The following is a 16,391-nucleotide window of genomic DNA, read 5'->3' on the forward strand; positions in this document are numbered from 1 at the left end:
TAAATTTATTTTATATTCTACATTTTATACATAGTATTTATTATTATTTGTTATTACTTTCTCTGTTAAAAGCTATTGCGTCTACTATATTCCTTTTCTCATGATATGCGTGGCTGTAATCGCAGTGGTTTATTGTTATTTTAATATCACTGATATAATTTTCATATTTTACATTATAAATGAAGTACTGTAGGATAGAGCTTAGGGCCCTAATGTCACCACAAATAAAGAAGTTATCAGTCTATCCAGAAACTAAGTTTGCTATTTGTTGGAAAATATTCAAGTTGAATGAGTTAAAATTGGTATTAAATATAGATAGCAAATGATGTAATATCAATAAATAAATAAATAAATAAATAAATAAATAAATAAATAAATAAATAAATAAATAAATAAATAAATAAATAAATAAATAAATAAATAAATAAATAAATAAATAATTAAAATAAATAAATAAATAAATAAATAAAATAAATAAAATAAATAAATAAATAAATAAATAAATAAATAAATAAATAAATAAATAAATAAATAAATAAATAAATCACCACTAGTCTGCATTTAGGGATGCCACCCAGGTGGCGGATTCCCTAACAGTTATTTATCTAGTCTATTCCTAAAGAATTTCGAAGAATTTGGAAGTTTATCGAATGCCTCCCTTGGTAAATTATTTCAGTCCCTAACTCCTCCTCCTATAAACTAATATTTTCCCCAATTTATCCCTTTGAACTCCATCTTTATCATCAAATTGTGATCTATCCTACTATAAAAAGCACTACTCATACGTATTCATCGACCAATAACATTCCACGCTACCCCTCCGCTGATAGCTCGAAATATTCCGCTTAGTCGAGCAGCTTGTCTCTTTTCTCCCAAGTCTTCCCACTTGCAACAATTTGGTAACTTTACTCCCTTTTTGGAAGCAGTAAAACAGAAGAAACAGAATCATGACACCAAATCGAGCTGCTTTTCTTTGGATACAAGTAATCCCGGTGAGGATCCTATACGCTGGAACCATACTCTAATTGAGGGTTTACCAGAGACGTATAGGCCCTATTCCCTCTCTTTTACATACTTACCACAACCCTTAAATGCCTTGAAAATCATATGAAGAGATCTGTATCCTTTATTTACAATCCAGTCCTTATCTCTCATTCCAGCTCCTTACTCATGTAATTTATACATGAAAGGACATAAAGGTTAAAAAATATGTCATGGGGAATTTCCCTCTTAACGATTACAGAATCAGGTAATGCTTCACGTACTCTTAATTCTCTGAGTTCTATTTTCTATAAATATAGCTATTCATTCAGTCACTCGTCTGTTTAATCCAGTAGCACTCATTTTTATCAGCAGTCTCCGATTATCTGTCCTATCAATCGCGTTATGATCCACCTGACCTCTTGATTCTAAAATATCTGCTATAACATACTGGAATCCTGCAAGTTGAGCTTCGGTGGAATAACTTTTCCTAAACCCGAACTGCTTTCTATCAAAACAGTTAGTAATTTTTCAAAATTATGTAGGGCCTAATATAATTAGAAAGGATGTTTTCCAAAAGCTTAAATGCAGCACATGTCACGATGACTGGCCTGCAATTATTGCATTTATGTTATCATTCGTTCCTTTGTACACAGGAACTCCTATAGCAACTCTCCATTAATTTGTTATAACTCCTTCATGCAGACAGTAATCAAATAAGTACATCAGATGTGATACTACATATATCCCAACCGATTACCTATAGTATATCCCAAGAAATCTTATCAATTCCAGCTGATTTTCTAGTTTTCAAATTTTGTATCTTATTGTAAATGTCTTTGTTACAGTAGGTAAATTCCAATACTTCGTAGTATTAGTCACCTCCTCTCCTTATCTTTGTAACCATTGTCAAAACCATAGCCAAAATTATAAAATGATATTAGACTTTTACTTGAGCGAAAATAATTAATTATAGAACTGACAGGCAATCTACCATTTAATATGTCGTTATATTACGTGGAGTGAGTGCACCATGTAGTGATGTTATGATGGGAAATGAACTCACCGGACTCCCTTTGTCAAGTGCTTTCACGGCGAAGTCCCTGTGCAGAGTTTTTACTGTGTAAGAGGAGGGGAAAAATACAACATTGAATGCTCACTAATTATAGTTTATGGAGTATACAGAGCAATTTTATTCTCATTAGAAATTTAATCATGGCTCCCTACCAATCGCAAATTCTAAATTTCACGCATAACCGCAGTAGGCCTCTATTGATATGCAATAGCTAAAACGAACATGTTCAAATGCTCTGTTTGTTCAGCAAAACATCTCTCTGTAAAATGTTTGACCACATTTCATTACTTTGAAATGGCAATGATGAATCATCCACTACGGAACTCTGATGTGATTGACTGTTAATACAATGCATCCAGCATAGTGGTTTCCTGTAACTTAGAAGAACGGTTTGATGGTTTCAAATCTGCAAGCTTAATTATTAGCGTTAATGTAACGTCATTGGCTCAAACTCCGCTTCCCTATAAACATATAAATGTATGCAAATAATTGAAGGTACAGGTTTTGTAAATTTTAATGGACATATTCCGCTTATTTTCGTAGTGTGAAAATTTAACATACGAATTCAACTTTCGCCTTGATATCATACAATAAGTTTCCTGATAACGAAAGTTCAGTTTATCGAATTCATATCTCATAGTCTTAAAATGAAACACGTATCGCCCCCTCTCTCACCACAATCAGCAACCCAGAAACATATTTTTTTTTTTTTTGCTAGTTGCTTTAGGTCGCACCGACACAGATGAGTCTTATGGCGACGATGGGACAGGGAAGGGCTAGGAGTGGGAAGGAAGCGGCCGTGGCCTTAATTAAGGTACAGCCCCAGCATTTGCCTGGTGTGAAAATGGGAAACCACGAAAAACCATGTTCAGGGCTGCCGACAGTGGGGTTCGAACCTACTATTTCCCGAATACTGGATACTGGCCGCACTTAAGCGACTACAGCTATCGAGCTCGGTCGAACATGTTGACAAATGCTGGTAAAGGTAAAGATTGCCTTTCTAGGTTACGAAAATGATGGGCGCAAGATTTAGCTACAAGAATGGACTAACACTAAACTACTACATACTGAATAACTATCCATAAAACAGGTCACGATGGAGGGTAAGGCCAAATGGAGGTACTTAACAGAAAGATGAAAATATAAGAGAAATTTAGATGAAGGAGGAAGAAGGTGAAACATATTATCCAGAAACCTTTTAAAGTAAGTTTCCCACCCTAAATGAATCGGTCAGTGTAGAAAGATCATCAGTCCAAAAATCGCCAAAATGGAGATATGCATACCTATATTTGTCAACTTCAACGCCAGATTCATCATTCCTTTCGAAAAGAACTGCAGTCTTCATGTTGTAAACAGTGCAAACGGTGGCTATAATTTTATATCCTGTGCAGAAAGGTATTCAGTACGTGACTAAAGCTCTTCTTACACTGTATCACCTAACTGAAAGTCCGGCTCCATGGATAAATGGTTAGCGTGCTGGCCATTGGTCACAGGGTTCCCGGGTTCGATTCTCGGCACGGTCGGAAATTTTGACCATAATTGGTTAATTCCCCTGAAACGGGTACTGAGTGCATCTGCCGTCTTCATGATCATTTCATCTTCATCATGACGCGCAGGTCGCCTTCGGGTCACCTGCAGGAGGTATCCGGAGGCCACCAAAAAAAAACACCTACCTGAATGAAATATGCCTGGCATTTTTGTACTAATTTGTTGTCAATATGAGCAGTTAGGTATTTTTGTAATGCATTACTAACAATTTGGGTTTATTGTGCAGTTTGGAGGGAATCTTCCAAAGTCAAGAAGACAGGCATTATTTTCTGCCATATGATAGACACATTTCTCTCATGAACATATTTCTGACGAGTCATAACAGGTGTAACATACATCATCATATGTATGTTCAGTCCGTCAGCGACTCCGCTGGTGGGATCCTCAACAGCTCTGCCATCAGCTGTCATAGATGGTCTAGACATCACTGAAGAGGCGTACTAGAGAAATGAGGAGTGAGGTAGTTTCCCGTTGCTTTCCTCACCGAGCCAGAGTTGCTATTACATATCAGTCTGCCCAGCCCACTGAAATGCACGCACCAACAGACCCTATGAGCAACATTTTCACACCATTCATGCCAGGGATTGGCTGCATAAGGATTGGCATTACTAGCATCGCTCATACCTCAGTCACTTTCATATTGTCAAAGCCAAGGATAAGACAGAGACAGATCAATGAAAGTAACAAAATTGCTCTAGCCCATACCAGAAGGCATAGTGGACTGTAAACACTAGGTCCTGCCAGCAAAGGCATACATGCATCATTATATCAGTGAAATGGTAATAAACAGTGCAAAATAGCCAATGAAGTTCACAGTGATGGTAATGCACACTGGAAACATTTAAGACTTCAAACGTTGATGTCCAAAACTACAGAGCCGACTGTATTTCAGAAAAAACAAAATCAGACATGTTCAGCGAGAAAACAAAATTAAAATTACAATAAGCACCATGCGCCACTGCAGGTTCAGTTCATTAACTCCACGTTGCATCATTTGTCAGTGAATTCCTAGCCGGTGTAGTAATAACTTATACACTTTCCGTCAACAACATTCAAGTCTCCAGATGATCACATTTCAAAGAGTGCAAGCTTATTCTGAAAGTCAGGTAACAATAAAAGAGTTCAAAATGGTTATGAGGGTTTTTAGAGGTTGTAGTAAGAATGTAAAGGTGAGGGAATATATGTCTCTGATAAGACCCCAACTAGAGTATGGTTCCACTGTATGGGACTCTCACCAGGATTACATAATTCGAGAACGGAAAAATAATCTGAAGAAAAGCAGCTCGATTGCTTCTGGGTGATTTCCGATAAAAGAGTATCGTTACGAAAGTTTTGCAAAGTTTAGGTTGGGAAGACTTAAAAGAAAGTAGACGAGCTGCTCGACTAAGTGGTATGTTCCAAGCTGTCAGTGGAGAGATGACCTGGAATGACATTATTAGACGAATAAGTTTGAGTGCTGTGTTTAAAAGAAGGAAAGATCAAAATATAAAGGCAAAGTTGGAATTCAAGAAGACATATTGGGTCAAATATTCGTTTATAGCAAGAAGAGTTATAGAGTGGATTAATTTACCGAGGGAGACGTACAATACATTTTCAATTTCTTTGCAATTATTTAGGAAAAGACTAAGTAAACAAGAGACAGGGTATCCGCCACCTGGACGACTGCCCTAAATACTTATAAGTAGTGACTGATTAAAAATAAAAAATCTAAGGTGGCTTATGTTATACATATTTAGCGAACACAACAAGATATACTAAACTGGCCTATAGCAGTTTGTGGGGCAGGATCAGGTGATCAAGAGGATACAAATGCGTAAGGAAGAAGTCAAATCAGACAAATGATTGTTGAAAAGCCATGTAAACTATTTTAAGTGCATTAGAACACCTTTTTTCACTGATTTTAACTCGTGTAATCACTATGATGTGCAGAGAGGTCTTTCATTACAAAGGAAAGGCCAGTTTTAGGACACACTACAAACAATTTCAGTAACGTAAATTACAGATAGCACGGTGCCTGACATTACGACCTATGTTTTCATTAATTAAATTGGGCAACGGCATGAAGTAGGGGACTGCCTGTAGGGGTGATGTACAGTGGGGACTGTGTGTGCCCCATGACCGCTACGGTAGCTGTGAAGGCCCTACAGGAACCCTGAAAAATGACGGCTAACGGGGCTCTGGTGAAGACCTCAACGGCAGCAATGGCGGAGAAGGAGTCCTTTGGAACGGCGAGGCTGGCGGCGGATAAACAAAGAAGAAACGACTACCTTGTGGTAAAGAGGGATCTTTAAAGGCTAAGGGAAGTAACCCCTACAGAAAAATCCTGCGGTCTAGCGCAGACAGGAAGTAGCCCCTTCAGTGGACCTGGGGTGCTATGGGCTAATAACTCGCACTCCTGAATTAAACTCATTGCAGAAACCAGGCGAAATTTATGCCGGCCGGAACATGGCGGAGAAATTTCGTCCAGGCTCTATGTTCCATCTGGCATTAAAGGAAATAAGTCAAGTAAGTGACGGTGCATGAACCAAAGTAAGAGAAATACATGCAAAATTACTAGAAAATTGAAATTTATGAGTATAATGAATTGTATTTTCAAATTTGTAAACAAATTACTGCGAAAGAAACAAAAAATGCATTGAATGATCATTTTAGGTTCGCGTACTAGCTTGTTTTTAGAGATTTCTGTTACATGTTAACTGAAAAATAGTCCGCCTCCGTAGCGTGACGGTTAGTATTAATTCTGCCGTCCTCGGGGACCCGGGTTCGATTCTCAGTACTGCCAGAAATTCAAGAAGGCAGGAGGGCTGGTATCTGGTTGAAATGGTACATGCAGCTCACTTCCATTGGGGGTGTGCCTGAAAAGAGCCGCACTACATCGGGATAAGGACACGAGTTTACAGTTTCACAGAAAAATAAAACCTAAGCTTCGAAAGTTATATCAAAACCTATATTTGCCGATGAATATGAAATCTGGTACTACTCGAAAGTAGTTATATTTGAGAAGAAAACACTTCTAAACACGTTTGTGTTAGTAGTTGACTTTGAAAAAGGACTAGATTGAAAAAATATATTTAATCATCTATATTGTGTAATTTTGAATGTTAGGGTGTTAAATATTGCAAGAGTCACTTATATGTGCATTCTTTTAATTTAATAATGGAAAGTAAAAGTTATCGATTTTCTACCAATAAAGCATTTCAAAATTACAGGCGTATGCTCTATAAAACTCTAATTCTATTAGTTTCAAATATTTTAGAGGTGACTAAGGAAACCTTACCTTTATTTTCTTCAGTCCTTCAAAAACATACAACTACAAATAGGAGGAAGTTGTTTTATTTTCATTTTTAATTGTCATGTTGTATTAGAAGAATACAAAATATAAAGCAAGTGCTATAATACATACAGAATTTACGAATTTCTGGGTGACTGTGGGTATCGTAGGGTGTCATTTTTTGTGCTAAATGGTGAGACAGCAGGTACTGAAGCATGACCCTTATTGGTGACCTCCTTTCCACATTCACATTTAAAGGGTCCAGGGGAAGAACCTGCTAAGATACATTTTATTAATTTTACAGGAGAGCATTATTAAAACTTTGTAACACGATGTTCTTCTCCTGTGTATGATCTTTAAAATCGCTCATATTTAGGAACTTAACAGGTTCCTTGCTTCTATTGGACAGAGGACTGGAACTACATTCTTAGAGCCACAAGATGGCAGTAATATTGGAAAAAATTTAAAAAATTCAAATGTTGCCACTCCCTAAGCTTGTCATGTTAATTATTTGATCACCTTATTTCTGTTAGAATCTATTAACTTCATTGTCCGTATTGATGGTCAATGTATTCACAAATATAAAGAGAGCAACTTTCCTCCTAATCAATACATTTATTCTATTATAAAGTACTTAAAACATGCTAATATGTCAGTACTGGTTTCGACCCTTTTAGTGGGTCATCTTCAGCTGAAGAACCTATAGTCATAATAATAACAAGTTATAACGCTAAAACACAGCTTTTCCTAATTATGAATGACTCATGCTAACTTAACGTGATTTATTGTGATAAATGAAATGTCGTATGGCGTTTAGTGCCGGGATATCCCAGGACGGGTTCGGCTAGCCAGGTGCAGGTCTTTCTATTTGACTCCGTAGGCAACCTGCGCGTCTTGATAAGGATGAAATGATGATGAAGACAACACATACACCCAGCCCCCGTGCCACTGGAATTAACCAATTAAGGTTAAAATCCCCGACCCGCCTGGGAATCGAACCCGGGACACTCTGAACCGAAGGCCAGTACGCTGACCGTTCAGCCAACGATTCGGACATTTATTGTGGTAATAAAATATGATTGGAAAATGTTTCTTAAAAGAGTGCAAAGTTTACATGTTCGTTTTGATGCTGATCTTGATGTTCTGACATATTAGCATGTTTTAAGTACCTTATAATAGAATAAATGTATTGATTAGGTGGAAAGCTCCTGTCTTCATATTTGCGAATGCATCCTATTTCAGGTTTTAAGCTGATAAGTGACTACTTCCTGATTCAATATTCTAAATGGTCAGATAGTTTCTGGTTGATTTATTATATCTATTCTGAGAGCCATGTTCTGTAACAAGTGCAAGACCGAGTAATTGGCTGAGATATCTTGGCCTAACATGACCTTACATGCGATATGATGGCAGGTGGTGAGTTGTTTCATGAGTCTGTCAAACAGAAAAGAATCGTTCGAAGAAGGATAAAATATATTCGTATAAAAATAATATTATATTGTGTAAGACTGTATTTTCAATAGGTGTTTTATAAAAACTTCGTACGTTCAATTCACCTGAGGGTTATAAAATCTCATGTATACAATACTACTAGTTAATTAATAGAAATATTCATTAAACTAATTTATTGACTAAAATGTCAAATTATGGGGCACCATATCCTACGTCTAGATGATTGTACGCATGCTGTTTACAATTCTAAATATCTCCAAAATTTGCGATACATTGTAAGTAATGAAGTATTTTCCTTCTCTGCTGTAACATTAACTTTGTTCACGACAAAGATTATCCTGTTAACATTGTCGTAGTCAGAGAACGCAAAACAACCCGTCATTAAAATCTTCTGCTCCAATTAGAGATGTGTTAAGTTGTGGATTTAATAAACCATTTTTGTAATTAGCAGTCACTTCAAACCAACCACCTTTTAACACGCCGTGATTTATTAGCACCAATTTGTAGCGTCAGTCGTGATGACGAACAGGGAAATGTTGAATTAATAATAGAATGAAGAACAATTTGTTAGCGTTGCAAATGACATTAAAGTTGCTGTACCTAGACGAATATGACATCTTCGTGTAGCTAGACTTGGTCACTGGTATAGTACCGGATTTTGATTTTCCACATCACTTCCTCTATTGTTAGAAATCTCTTTGTTGAATTGTGTGTCTCCCATCTCGTTCCAATACTGGATCCCTCAGTAAAAATCCGTGTGTCTCAAGAAAGTGTACACCAGACTTCCTTCAATGATTTTAAAATTATAAAAGCTATCGAAAAAAGGTATACTTGAGTTTATGTCCAAAGCTAAATAGCTCTCAAGACCAGTTTCGCAATAGCGGGCGGCGCGCTCATGTGGAATTTGAACCCGGTGCGTGCGGTAATGTTAGTGTAACTCGGGGCTGCGACGTGATAACACGTATCAAGAGGTGTAATTTTTGTCTAGAAGAGATCTATTCATACATCCAATTATATTTATGATAAAACTTGATTAGGTGCATGAAGAATAGTGAAATACCTTACTGTGCTAAATGGACCTCTACGGGCTGAAATATTTGGTTCAATAGAGCCGAAAATATTCTTCCAGTCAGAACTACGTAAAAACTACACAAAAATTGATGTTATTAAAATAATATAGAACCAAGAAGTATATTGTCGTAGAAACAATTCACCTAAGGACGTTCTGTACATTGTTCAATAAGAGAAAAGCATTTTCATGCACGGAACTCAATTTTATTGTGGCCTGAAGATGTTTGGTATTTGCAACTTCTTACTGTACACAGTTTTAATTAAAATATTCTGTAAATCTTTCTGTATGGCCATTGACTTCTCTACAATATATTCCAAATTATTCACAGTTTCTAAGAACCTTAGAATATTCCTCATATCCTCGATGCCTCATTCATTGGTCCTCATCTACTTAGAAGACAAAAGAGGAGGATACAGACAGAAGCGGCCATTGACATACTGTGTTTCTTCCCTACCCTCTCACCCAGATGTGCCCAGTATAGTCAATACGCTGAAAATGGTAGTATTTATGACACAGATGACGGATAAGGTTTGCCTTTTCCCAACCAGAGGATGTCTTTCGTTCAGAGATTAGTAGAGTGGGTGTATCACCTGGCCTCCTGGAGCTACATCTAATCTTAATTTTAGTAAAATAAGGAAGTACGATAAAGTTCTTCTAAAGTAAACCACTTTTATGTGGAAAAATAAAGTATTTTAGAATGTAATGTACTGTACAACAGCCATTCCTTTTAATGTTCATGTTCACTATAACCGAAGTGGTAGGTAGTTCACTATGAGCGAATTGTTTGGTGTGAATCGGGACCATACGTTTAGACTTACTATAGCCGAAGGATCAATATAATCGAGTTCACTATATCCGGAATTTATTTAGTATTTTTTATGAAAAATTCCGAAATGTCCCAATGAGTTAAATGGAATCGAACTAGCCCAAGATGTTGGAGGGTGAATGTGAGACAACCTATGGACAACGTAAGAAAGCCGAGACCGTGGACGCCACGATCTGCAACCGAGTACGCCTACTGATTCCATATAACCGAGAAAACTCAAGAGGATACGTGAGTGGATGGAGATTGGAAATAGCGTGACTTCGCAACACTCCTTTTCTTTAAAGAGTTCTCAGATTCTCGTACTCATTCAATAAGGTAAGGGTGACACGAGAGGTTGTGGATACATCTATCTATATATATAAAATAACTTGTCCTGACTGACTGACTGACTGATTCATCATCGCCGAGCCGAAACTACTGGACATAAAGAAATGAAATTTTGGGCATAGATTCATATTAAGATGTAGGTGCTCGCTAAGAGAGGATTTTTGGATATTCCTTTGCTAAGGGGGTGAAAAGGGGGTTGAAATTTTAAAAAGAGTGTATCGATATCTCAAAACTTTGAAAGTTTACAGATGTAAAAATTGGTATTTAGAATTTCCTTTAAAAATAAGGAAACACGTATTTTCTGTTTCCAGAAAATCCCAATAGGAGGGGTGAAAAACGATGAAAAATGGGTTGAATGCCTTTAATCAGAATACCAGTACTTATATCTCAGAAACTGAACATATTACAGTCCTGAAAATTGGTACTTTTGATCTCTTTTAAAAATAAAGAAACACGTATTTTTTTGTTTTTGGAAAATCCAATTAATGAGAGGGTGAAAAGGGGGGTGAATTTTTAAAAACAGTGCAACTATATCTCAAAACTTTTGAAGTTTACACATGTAAAAATATATATTTAGAATCTTCATTAAAAATAAAGAAACACGTATTTTTTTGTTTTCAGAAAATCCCATTAGGAGGGGTGAAAAAGGGTGAAAATGGGGGAAAATGGGTTGAATGCCTTTAATCAGGATACCGGTACTTATATATCAGAAACTGAAGATATTACAGTCCTGAAAACTGGTACTTTTGACCGCTTTTAAAAATAAACACGTACTTTTTTGTTTTTAGAAAATCCAATTAATTGGAGGGTAAAAGGGGGGTGAATTTTTAAAATGAGTGCAAGTATATCTCGAAACTTTTAAAGTTCGCTGATGTAAAAATTGGTATTTAGAATCTTCATTAAAAATAAAGAAAGAACGTATATTTTTCTTTTCGGAAAATCGCAATAGGAAGAGTGAAAGGGGGTGAAAATGGGTTGAATGCCTTTAATGAGGCTACTTATATCTCAGAAACTTAAGATATTACAGACCTGAAAATTGGTGTTTGGGATCTTCTTTAAAAATAAAGGAGCACATATTTTTTTGTTTCTGGAAAACCCAATTAAGGGGGGGTGAAAAGGGGGGTAATATTTTAAAATGAGTGTATCTATATCTCAAAACTTTTAAAGGTTATAGATGTAAAAATTGGTATTTAGAATCTCCTTTAAAAATAAAGAAAAACGTATTTTTTGTTTTCGTAAAATCCCAATAGGAGGGGTGAAAAGGGGTGAAAATGGGTTGAATGCCTTTAAAGAGAATACTTATATCTCAGAAATTGAAGATAATACAGACCTGAAAATTGGTGTTTGGGATCTCCTTTAAAAATAAAGAAACACGTATTTTTTTGTTTGTGGAAAATCCAATTAATGGGGGGGTGAAAAGGGGGTGTTTTAAAAAAAGAGTGTATCTATATCTCAAAACTTTTAAAGTTTATAGATGTAAAAATTGGTATTTAGAATCTCCTTTAAAAATAAAGAAACACGTATTCTTTTGTTTTCGGAAAATCCCAATAGGAAGGATGTAAAAGGTTGAAAAATTGGTTGAATGCCTTTAATGAGGCTACTTATATTTCAGAACCTGAAGATATTACAGACCTGAAAATTGGTATTTTGGATCTACTTTAAAAGTAAAGAAACACGTATTTTTTTCGTTTTTGGAAAATCGAAATACTGGAGGGTGAAAAGGGGGGGTGAATTTTTTTAAATGGGTGCGTCTACATCTTAAAACTTTAAAATTTACAGATGTAAAAATTGGTAGTTAGAATCTCCTCTAAAAATAAAGGAACACGTATTTTTTTGTTTCCTGTAAATCCTAATAGGAGGGGTGTAAAAGGGGTGAAAAATGGGTTGAATGCCTTTAATGGGGATACATACATCTCAGAAACGAAAGATATTACAGAACTGAAAATTTGTATATGGGATCTCCTTTAAAAATAAAGAAACACGTAATTCTTAGTTTTTGGGAAATCCAATTAATGGCGGTTAAACAGGAGTAACAAATTGGAATGAATTTTTTGAAAGACTATATCTACAGAATATCTTGGAAACGTAAAATGTTACAGACGTAAAAAGTGGGTGTTTGGAATCTCCTGTAAATGTAAAGAAACATATGTGATTTGTTTTTGGAAACTCCACTTAAGGGGAACTCAAAAGGGGTGAAATTTTAAAATGAGAATTTTTACAGTATATCTAAAAAAAACTTAACATGTTACAGAAGTGAAGGTATTTTTTCTCTCTATTAAACATAAAGAAACGTGTGTTTTTAGTTTTCGGAAATACCACTTGGGTGGAGGGGGTGGTAAAAGTGACTGAAAATGGTGTTGAATTCTTTTAATTAGGCTACTGATATCACAAAAATGAAATTTGATCTTTGCAATCTGCTTTAAAAGTATAGAAACACGTATTCTCGGAAAATCCAATGAAGGGGGGGGGGGAAGAATTGAAAAATTAATTGGCTTAATTGTATGATAATACGTACATCTAATAAAAACTAAAGTTGTTACAGACGTGAAAATTCGTATTTGGATCTCCTTTAAAAACAAAGAAAAGCGCGTTTTGGTGGGGAAACCATCTTGGAGGGCGGGAGTGTAAAGGAGTTGAATTCCTTTCATGAGGACACATAAATCAAAAACTGAAGAAGTTAGAGTCGTGATCATTGGTATTTAAGAAGATCCTTTACTATTAAAGAAACAAGTATTTTTTGCGGGAAAATTCACTTGGGGGGGGGGGGGGGGGAGTATTGTGATATGAAGTGCAGAAAGTAAATTATTTTTATTGTGATACTTATATCTCAAAACTGAAGGTAATAGACGTGAACATTGGTGTTTGGAATCTCCCTTAAACATAAAGATACAAGCATTCTTTAAATTTTGGGTGGGGGGGGGGGTGGGGGTGGCGGTAAATAACCTTAACGGCGGTGGGGTGTAGAAGGAGGTGAGACCTATTAATTTTACTGTTCTTAATGTACTTATAAGGATCCTCCGTTGCTCAGGCGGCAGCGCGCCGGCCTCTCACAGCTGGGTTCCGTGGTTCAAATCCCGATCACTCCATGTGACATTCGTGCTGGACAAAACGGTGGCGAGACAGGTTTTTCTCCGGATACTCCGGTTTTCCCTGTCATCAGGCATTCCAGCAACACATAATAGTAATAATAATAATATTCCGGACCGTCGTCAAATGTGCGGACCGTGCTGGAAACGGCTCCTGGACGGGTAATGACTAAGAATGCAGTCCGGCCGCGGGTTCAGTGCCGCCAAGGCACCCAATATGACACCACGCCGGATATCCTGAAGGATTTTATCCATATTAAAAATGATTATAGGAAAAGATGGCAAAGATTTACGGACCCATCTGACCGGGAGGAATACCTGAGCCTAGCCCGGGAAGTACGAAATCGATTTCTGGAAAGGAAGATTGAAAAATGGGAGGAAACGTGTCGTAAAATAATAGAAAACCAGTCAGATCGGGAATTTTGGTGGATTCTCGCAGAAAACGAGTCAGATCGCAAATTTCGTCGGATTATATATCTAAAACAATAAGCATTCAATTATAAATTTCAGTATAATACCGTAGCGAAGCACGGGTATCTTGCTAGTCTATCTATATATATAAAATAACTTGTCCTGACTGACTGACTGACTGACTGACTGACTGACTGACAGATTCATCATCGCCGAGCCAAAACTACTGGACATAAAGAAATGAAATTTTGGGGATAGATTCATATTAAGATGTAGGTGCTCGCTAAGAAAGGATTTTTTGATATTCCGTCGCTAAGGGGGTGAAAAGGGGGGTGAAATTTTAAAAAGAGTGTATCTATATCTCAAAACTTTCAAAGTTTACAGATGTAAAAATTGGTATTTAGAATCTTCTTTTAAAATAAGGATACACGTATTTTTTTGTTTTCTGAAAACCCAATAGGAGGGGTGAAAAAGGGTGAAAATGGGGCAAAGTAGGTTGAATGCCTTCAATCAGGATACCGGTACTTATATCTCAGAAACTGAAGATATTACAGACCTGAAAATTGGTACTTTCGATCTCTTTTAAAAATAAAGGAACACGTATTTTTTTTGTTTTTGCAAAAGCCAATTAATGGGAGGGTGAAAAGGGGGTGAATTTTTAAAATGAGTGAATCTATATCTCCAAACTTTTAAAGTTTGCAGATGTAAAAACTGGTATTTAGAATCTTCATTAAAAAGAAACACGTATTTGTTTGTTTTCGGAAAATCGCAATAGGAGGAGTGAAAAAGGGTGGAAAAAGGGTTGAATGCCTTTAATGAGGCTACTTATATCTCAGAAACTGAAGATATTACAGACCTGAAAATCGGTGTTTGGGATCTCCTTTAAAAGTAAAGAAATACGTATTTTTTTGTTTCTGGAAAATCCAATTAAGGGAGGGGGGAAAAAGGGGGTAATATTTTAAAATGAGTGTATCTATATCTCAAAACTTTTAAAGGTTATAGATGTGAAAATTGGTATTTAGAATCTCCTATAAAAATAAAGAAACACGTATATTTTGTTTTCGGAAAATCCTAATGGGAAGGGTGGAAAAGGTTGAAGAAGGGGTCGAATGCCTTTCATGAGTCTACTTATATTTCAGAACCTGAAGATATTACAGACCTGAAAATTGGTGTTTGCGATCTCCTTTAAAAAATAAACACGTATTTTTTTGTTTTTGGAAAATCCAATTAATGGGGGGGGGGGTGAAAAGGGGGTGATTTTTAAAAATGAGTGTATCTATCTCAAAACATTCAAAGTTTATAGATGTAAAAATTGGTATTTAGAATCTCCTTTAAAAATAAAGAAACACGTATTCTTTTGTTTTCGGAAAATCCCAATAGGAAGGGTGTAATAGGGTGAATAATGGGTTGAATGCCTTTAACGAGGCTACTTATATTTCAGAACCTGAAGATATTACAGACCTTAAAATTGGTATTTGGAATCTACTTTAAAAGTAAAGAAACACGTATTTTTTCGTTTTTGGAAAATCCAAGTATTGGGGGTGAAAAGGGGGGGGTGAATTTTTAAAATGAGTGTGTCTACATCTTAAAACTTTAAAATTTACAGATGTAAAAATTGGTAGTTGGAATCTCCTCTAAAAATAAAGGAACACGTATTTTTTTGTTTCCTGTAAATCCCAATAGGAGGGGTGTAAAAGGGTGAAAAATGGGTTGAATGCCTTTAATGAGGATACATATATGTCAGAAACGAAAGATATTACAGAACTGAAAATTTGTATATGGGATCTCCTTTAAAAATAAAGAACCACGTTTTTTTTAGTTTTTGGAAAATCCAATTAATGGCGGTTAAACAGGAGTGACAAATTGGGGTGAATTTTTTGAAAGACTATATCTACAGAATATCTTGGAAACGTAAAATGTTACAGACGTAAAAAGTGGGTGTTTGGAATCTCCTATAAATGTAAAGAAACATAGGTGATTTGTTTTTGGAAACTCCACTTAAGGGGAACTCAAAAGGGGTGAAATTTTAAAATGAGAATTTTTACAGTATATCTAAAAAAACTTAACATGTTACAGAAGTGAAAAATGGTATTTTTTTATCTCTATTAAACATAAAGAAACGTGTAGTTTTGATTTTCGGAAATATCACTTTGGCGGAGGGGGGGGGCGGTAAAAGTGACTGAAAATGGTGTTGAATTCTTTTAATTAGGCTACTGATATATAAAAAATGAAGATGTTACAGACGTGAAATTTGATATTTTCAATCTGCTTTAAAAGTAAAGAAACACGTATTCTCTTAAAATCCAATGAAGCGGCGGGGGGGGGGGGGGTGAAAGAATTGA

Source organism: Anabrus simplex, chromosome 5 (genome assembly GCF_040414725.1).
Source record: "Anabrus simplex isolate iqAnaSimp1 chromosome 5, ASM4041472v1, whole genome shotgun sequence".
Taxonomy (NCBI): domain Eukaryota; kingdom Metazoa; phylum Arthropoda; class Insecta; order Orthoptera; family Tettigoniidae; genus Anabrus; species Anabrus simplex.